The sequence below is a fragment of the Salvelinus sp. IW2-2015 genome, unplaced genomic scaffold (genome assembly GCF_002910315.2).
Source record: "Salvelinus sp. IW2-2015 unplaced genomic scaffold, ASM291031v2 Un_scaffold7116, whole genome shotgun sequence".
Lineage (NCBI taxonomy): Eukaryota > Metazoa > Chordata > Actinopteri > Salmoniformes > Salmonidae > Salvelinus > Salvelinus sp. IW2-2015.
The window spans coordinates 9,318-16,020 of NW_019948376.1; the positions used below are offsets into that span (position 1 = coordinate 9,318).

The 6,703-nt window shown below is 47.0% G+C and overlaps 1 non-coding gene across 1 annotated transcript; it reads right to left on the reverse strand.

The window, feature by feature from the left end:
- Positions 1-2,897: 2,897 nt before the first annotated feature.
- Positions 2,898-5,201, reverse strand: LOC112079177 (uncharacterized). The gene is made up of 2 exons (XR_011479093.1): positions 5,085-5,201; positions 2,898-3,486 (listed from the first exon to the last, which is right to left on the reverse strand). It is a non-coding gene; the product is annotated as an uncharacterized protein (transcript).
- Positions 5,202-6,703: the final 1,502 nt, after the last annotated feature.

Below are 6,703 nucleotides of genomic sequence, written 5' to 3' on the forward strand. Positions count from 1 at the left end.
TCCAGAGTCAGCACCAGTCAATTTCTGCACTTTCTGAACACATCCATTCACAGGATCCTGATCCCTCGATCAAGACAGCGTCGACCTTCTAGAGACACATCTATTACAGTCACAGAGCCTGATCCCGATCGAGCTCAGACCATTCATTCTCCTTCTTGAACACATTTACATCACAGTACCTCATCCTCATCACACTCTTGATAACGCTTGAACAACTTGCACTAGACCTACTTTATAACACTTTGGCCCAGTTCCAACAATGCCCTAGGCCCGGTCTCAATACAGCCTTAGCCCCGTCCATACAAGCCACTTACCGGGGTCCACAACGGCCCTATAGCCCTGTCCACGACAGCCTGCCCTGTCATACCAATGCCTTAGCCGGTCCAACAAGCCTCTTAGCCCAGTCCATGACAAGCCTCTTGCCGGTCCCAGCCCTCTAGCTCCGTCCAGACAATGCCCTTGCCCAGTCAGACAAGGCCCTTAGCCCGTCCAGACAGGCCCTTAGCCCTTCCGACAAGCCTTTGGCCAGGTCCAAGACAATCCCTTAGCCCGTCCAGACAAGGCCCTTATAGCCCAGTCCAGACAAGAGCCTTGGCTCGATACCATTCACCAAGCCTTGCCTGGTCCAGACAAGGCCCTTGCCCAGGTCCAACAAGCCCTTGCCCGCACAATGCCCTTTGTCCGGTCCATCACAGCCCTTCTTAGCCCGTCCATACAAGCCCTAAGCCCGTCCAGACAAAGGCCCTTGCCCGGTCCAGACAGGCCCTTCGCTCGTCCATACTAAGGCCCTTATCCCGTCCATCACAAAGTGCCCTTAGCCCGGTTCCAGACAAGCCCTTTAGCCCGGTTCATACACTAGCCTTCGACCCGTCCATTACAAATTCCCTTAGCCCAGGTACCAGACAAGGCCTGTAGCCGTCCTACGAACGAGCTCCTTAGCCGTCCGACAAGATGGCCTTGGCCCGGTCTCAGACAGAGGCCCTACTAGCCGGTCCAATGACCAAGCCTTGGCCCAGTCCTAGACTAATGCCCTTGGCCGGTCCAGACAAGCGTACCAGGTCCAGACAAATGGCCCTTAGCCCGTCCAGGAGCAAGGCCCTGCTCGATCCTACAAGCCCTTGCCCGGTCCAGACAACCCTTCGCTCGTCCAGACAGGCCCCTGCCCGTCCACAGCAAGGCCCTTGCCCGTCCAGACACAGCCCTTAGCCGTCCGACCACGGCCCTTAGCCGTCCAGACAATGGCCTTAGCCCGTCCAGACAAGCCTTTACCGATCCAGACAAGCCTTAGCCGCCAATCACTCATAGCTCCGGGTCCAGACAAGCCGTGTCAGTATTCCCATACAATGGCTAGCCATCAGAACAAGCCTACCCTCACAGACTAAGCCGTTACCGTTCCAGACCAAGCTTACCCTCGTCACATACAAGGCCCTTCTAGCCGGTCCCTATACAGGCCCTTAGCCCGCCATACACCCTTGGCATCTAGCCAGACAAAGGCCCTGCCCTGTCATACAAGCCCTTACCCTCCCCAAGTCCTGATTCCCAAAGGCACACTATTCCCTATTTACAGCTTAGCACTAGTATTATGAAAGAGCATCTATGGTACTAGAGATCATTTGGGATGCAAACCAAGACGCTACCAGCTAAGGTAGAACTAGGTCGCTCTGGAGAGAGGTTGGAGCTTCAAATTCTGGTCACATCCCCAATGAACATCATGTCCAAGCACACACAACAGTCGTGAAAGAGAGGGCATACAAAACCATAATCCCCCTCAAGAACTTAAAAATATTTGGCAGATTCCTGAAATCCTCAAAAGCTTCTACAGACTGCAAACGCAGAGGCATCCCTGACTGTTGCAATCACTGCCCTGTCATATGCCAATTCGCTCGGCCTCCGACCACAAGCAACTACAGAGAGTATGCATTACGCCATTAACATCACTGGCCAAGACCTGCCTCCGACCTCAAAACACGCGTTGTAGAGGAAGGCCCCTAAAAACTTGGACAGACTGCCGCCACCCTATCATCTAGATCTGGTCCTCTGCATACTCGCCACGCAAGCGTACACAAGCGCCAAGCTAGGTCCAAAGCTCTCTAACAGCTCTACCCCCAAGCTTCTATATACTGTCTGAACATATTAATTAATGACACCTGACTATTACGAATTGCCCCACCTCTGAATTTACTATGCATATACTTTATAACTCTCTCCTTACATGTACATCATTACCCTTGATCTAACTGTGCCTCCGGCACATTACTCATTGTTACCTTACCCCCTTGTATATTAGCCTTTCCACATGACCTCTCGTACCTAATACCGGTAGAATTTGCTCACAATGACTCTTGTACCGTAATCCCTGTAATATAGCCTCACATGACTCGTACGGATAACCCTCCTGTTTGATATAGCCTTCCACATCTCGACTTCGTACGGTACCCCCTTTATCAGCCTCCACAATTGCTCTGTACCATTACCCCCTGTATAAGCCTTGCCAACATGACTCATGATATCCGTTCAAACCCTGTATATAGCTAACATGACTCTGTACCAACTACCCTGTATATGCACCCACATTGACTCTATTACCGGTTCACGCACTGATATATAGCCCCACAATTACAAAACCCTGAAATATAGCTCCACACTGATCTGGTACCTTATATAACATGCCTGTATATAGCCTCGTTATTGTTGCTCTTTATTTTTTTATTTTCTATTTTGTTTATTTTAGTAAATACTTTAACATTTATTTTCATTAAAAACTGCACTGTTGGTTAAGGGCTTGTAAGTAAGCATTTCACTGTAAGGTCTACACCTGTTGTATTCGGCGCACGTGACAAATAACATTTGACTTGGGCAGGGCAGCATCTTTACAAGACAAAGGAACGACAGGTGCATGGCCCTAGGATGGCAACAAATACATGTGGTTTTAATGGGCTTTCTCCATTCTGATTGGGCCTTAAGGACCCTGCATACGGAATAATGATAATACATTACATTTGTAGAACTCTTTTCATTTAAAGATGTAAATCACAAAGCTATTTACATTTACAAAATACAGGCAAAAAAACAGGCGAGAAATGAAAAGCTAGCTAGCAGCCTAGTACTATATAAGATACACAAAAATACAGAGAGGTAGGGAGACAACAGAAGTAAGGAGACAGTGCTAGACATGGTATTTCTCTTAAAACAACCGTGTAATGTGATATACTGGATAGTACTGGTTGACTTCTGTTCCCCTAACATTGTCCTTCCTCCATGGTGAACTGAAAACTATACATGATATCGAGATGATGTCTAAAAACGTTTTGGCTGCACGTCGAGTTCTTCCGTGTGTCTGATGGTCCCACAGTTTGTCTTCCTCCACAGGGTAGGTTCGTCTTCCTCCTCAGGGTACGACTCCCACTGCACCGTTTATAAAGTCCATAACGTGATCCTGCTCCTCTTCGTCCATCTCTACGGTAACAGAGGGGTCCCTGTCACCACCTGGAAAATACAGATTCATACAGGAACACTGTTTAATTCAAAGTTCAACCCCCCCCCCCCAAAAAAAACACAACATGCAACAATTTCAAGATTTTACTGAGTTATAGTTCATGAGGAAATCAGTCTTTTAAAATAAATTCATTAGGCCCTAGTCTATGGATTTCACATGGCTGGGAATAGAGATATGCATCTGTTGGTCACAGATACCTTTTAAAATAAAATAAATAAAAAAGTTGGGGAGTGGATCAGAAAACCAGTCATTATTCGGTGTGACCACCTCATGCAGCGTGACACATCTCCTTCGCATAGAGTTGAACAGGCTGTTGATTGTGGCCTGTGGAATGTTGTCCCACTCCTCTTCAATGGCTGTGTGAAGTTGCTGGATATTGGCGGGAACTGGGACACGAGCATCCCAAACATGCTGAATGGGTGACATGGCTGGTAAGTACGTAGGTCATGGAACTGGGACACGAGCATCCCAAACATGNATGGGTGACATGGCTGGTAAGTACGTAGGTCATGGAACTGGGACACGAGCATCCCAAACATGCTGAATGGGTGACATGGCTGGTAAGTACGTAGGCCATGGAACTGGGACACGAGCATCCCAAACATGCTGAATGGGTGACATGGCTGGTAAGTACGTAGGTCATGGAACTGGGACATTTTCAGCTTCCAGAAATTGTGTACAGATCCTTGCGACATGGAGAAATGCTCACTAACAGAGTTGTAAAACAAATTTGTGCCCAGAATTTTAGAGAAATAAGCTTGGTGGATATGGAACATTTTATTTCAGCTCATGAAACACGGGACCAACACTTTACATGTTGCCTTGATTTTTCTGTTCAGTGTCGCTTCCCCAGACAGACAATATTATATCCTTCAGAAATCACATTAATTAATGCAATACCACATCTGTCCACCAAATTGACACAGAAAAAAATATATAAAACGCAACAATTTCAACGATTTTACTGAGTTACAGTTCATATGAGGAAATCAATCAAGTGAAAAACTCATTAGGCCCTAATCTATGGATTTCACATGACTGGGCAGGGGCGCAGCCATGGGTGGGCCTGGGAGGACATAGGCCCACCCACTGGGGAGCCAGGCCCAGCCAATCACAATGAGTTTTTCCCCACAAAAAGGACTTTATTACAGACAGAAATACTCAGTTTCTTCATCTGTCCGGGTGTCTGGTCACCGACGATCTCACAGGTGAAAACGCAGGATGTGGAGGTCCTGGGCTGGTGTGGCTACACGTGGTCTGCGGTTTTGAGACCGGTTGGATATACTGCCAAATTCTCTAAAATGACATGAGGCGGCTTATGGTAGAGAACTTAACATTAAATTCTTCGGCAACAGCTTCGGTAGACATTCCTGCAGTCAGCATGCCAATTGCACACTCCTTCAAAACTTGAGACATCTGTGGCATTGTGTTGTCTGACAAAACTGCACATTTGAGTGGCTTTTTATTGTCCCCAGCCCACGGTTGAACCACCATGCAACTTAGCAGTAAATTAGGGACACCACCAACACATCATATATTCTTCCCTGATAGATATTCATCTAAGAATCAGTCCTATTGGCCTCCTTACCTATGTTGTCGTCCTCTGACTCCTCTTCCTCATCCCATTTCTCCTCATTGGCTAATAGAGAGGTTGAGGACTCACTCAGGCTCTTCAGGGGGAAGAAGTGGCCGTCTCCTTGGCTGGGAAACAGACAGAATGGGGTTAAATATCCATAGTCGGGAAAGTAGCAGTCGTCTCCTTGGCTGGGAAACACGCATTAAAACAAATCAAATGTTATTGGTCCATACACATATTTAACAGATGTTATTGGTCACATACACATATTTAACAGATGTTATTGGTCCATACACATATTTAACAGATGTTCCCTCCCTCCCTCCCTCTCCCCCTCCCTCCCCCCTCTCTCCCCCTCCCGTCCTCTTCCCCCTCCAACCCTCTCCCCCCCCCTCCTGCCCTCTCCCTCTCCCTCCCTCTCCCCCTCCCTCTTCCTCTCTTCCAGAGGCTTCTCTGCTCAGTCTTCACTACCAGGGACCAGACTCGTAATGGTTCAATGTGGGGTTCAGAAAAACCTACAGCAGGGTTTGAACAACAAGAGGGGACTCTGGTTCCTGCCTATCTGCACCAGGAAGACCCTAACGCCCTACCCTCTAACCTCTAACCCCTACCCTCTAACCTCTACCCCCTAACCCCTACCCTCTACCCCCTACTCTACCACCCCCCTACACACTAACCCCTAACCCCTACCCTCTACCCCCTAACCTAACCCTACCTCTAACCTCTACCCCCTAACCCCTACCCTCTAACCTCTAAACCCCAACACCTCAACCCTACCTCTCTTAACCACTAACCACCTACCGCCTAACCCTCATAACCCCTACCTCAACCACTCCCCTACCTCTAACCGCCTACCCTCTTAACCTCTACCCCCTAACCTCTAACCCCTACCCTCTGACCCCCTACCCCTACCCTCTAACCCCTACCCTTCTAACCCCAACCCTCTACCCCCGTTATCCCTACCCTCTAAACCCCTAAACCTAACCCCTAACCTCTAACCCTAACCCCTACCCTCTACCCCCAACCCCTACCCTCTAACCCCTAACCTCTACCCCCTAACCCCACCCCCCTAACCCCTACCCTCTACCCTCTACCCCTAAATGGTATTGGACCAATAAACATCTGGTTAAATAGTGTTATGACCAATAACATCTGCTTAAAATATGACCAAAAATAATCTGTTAAATAGTGTATGCCACATAACATCTGTTAAATGATGTGTAGTAACCAATAACATCTGCTTAAATCATGTGTATGTAGACCATAACATCTCTGTTAAATATGGACCAAAACATCTGTAAATATGTTGATATGGACCAATAACATCTGTTAAATATGGCCAAATATCTGTAAATATGGAGACCAATAACATCTGTTAAATATGTGTATTGACAACCACTGTTAAATAGTATACCTAAATCTTTAAATATGTTATGGACCAATAAACATCTGTTAAATGGTGTATGTGACCAAAACATCTGTTGAAATATGTGTATGGACAAAACTCAAAACTGTAAACATCTGTTAAAGAGTATGGACACGTTATATTGATTGACCAATAACATCTTAAATATGTGTATGGACCATAACATTAAATGTGATGGTAATTTAAATATGTGTATGGACAAATA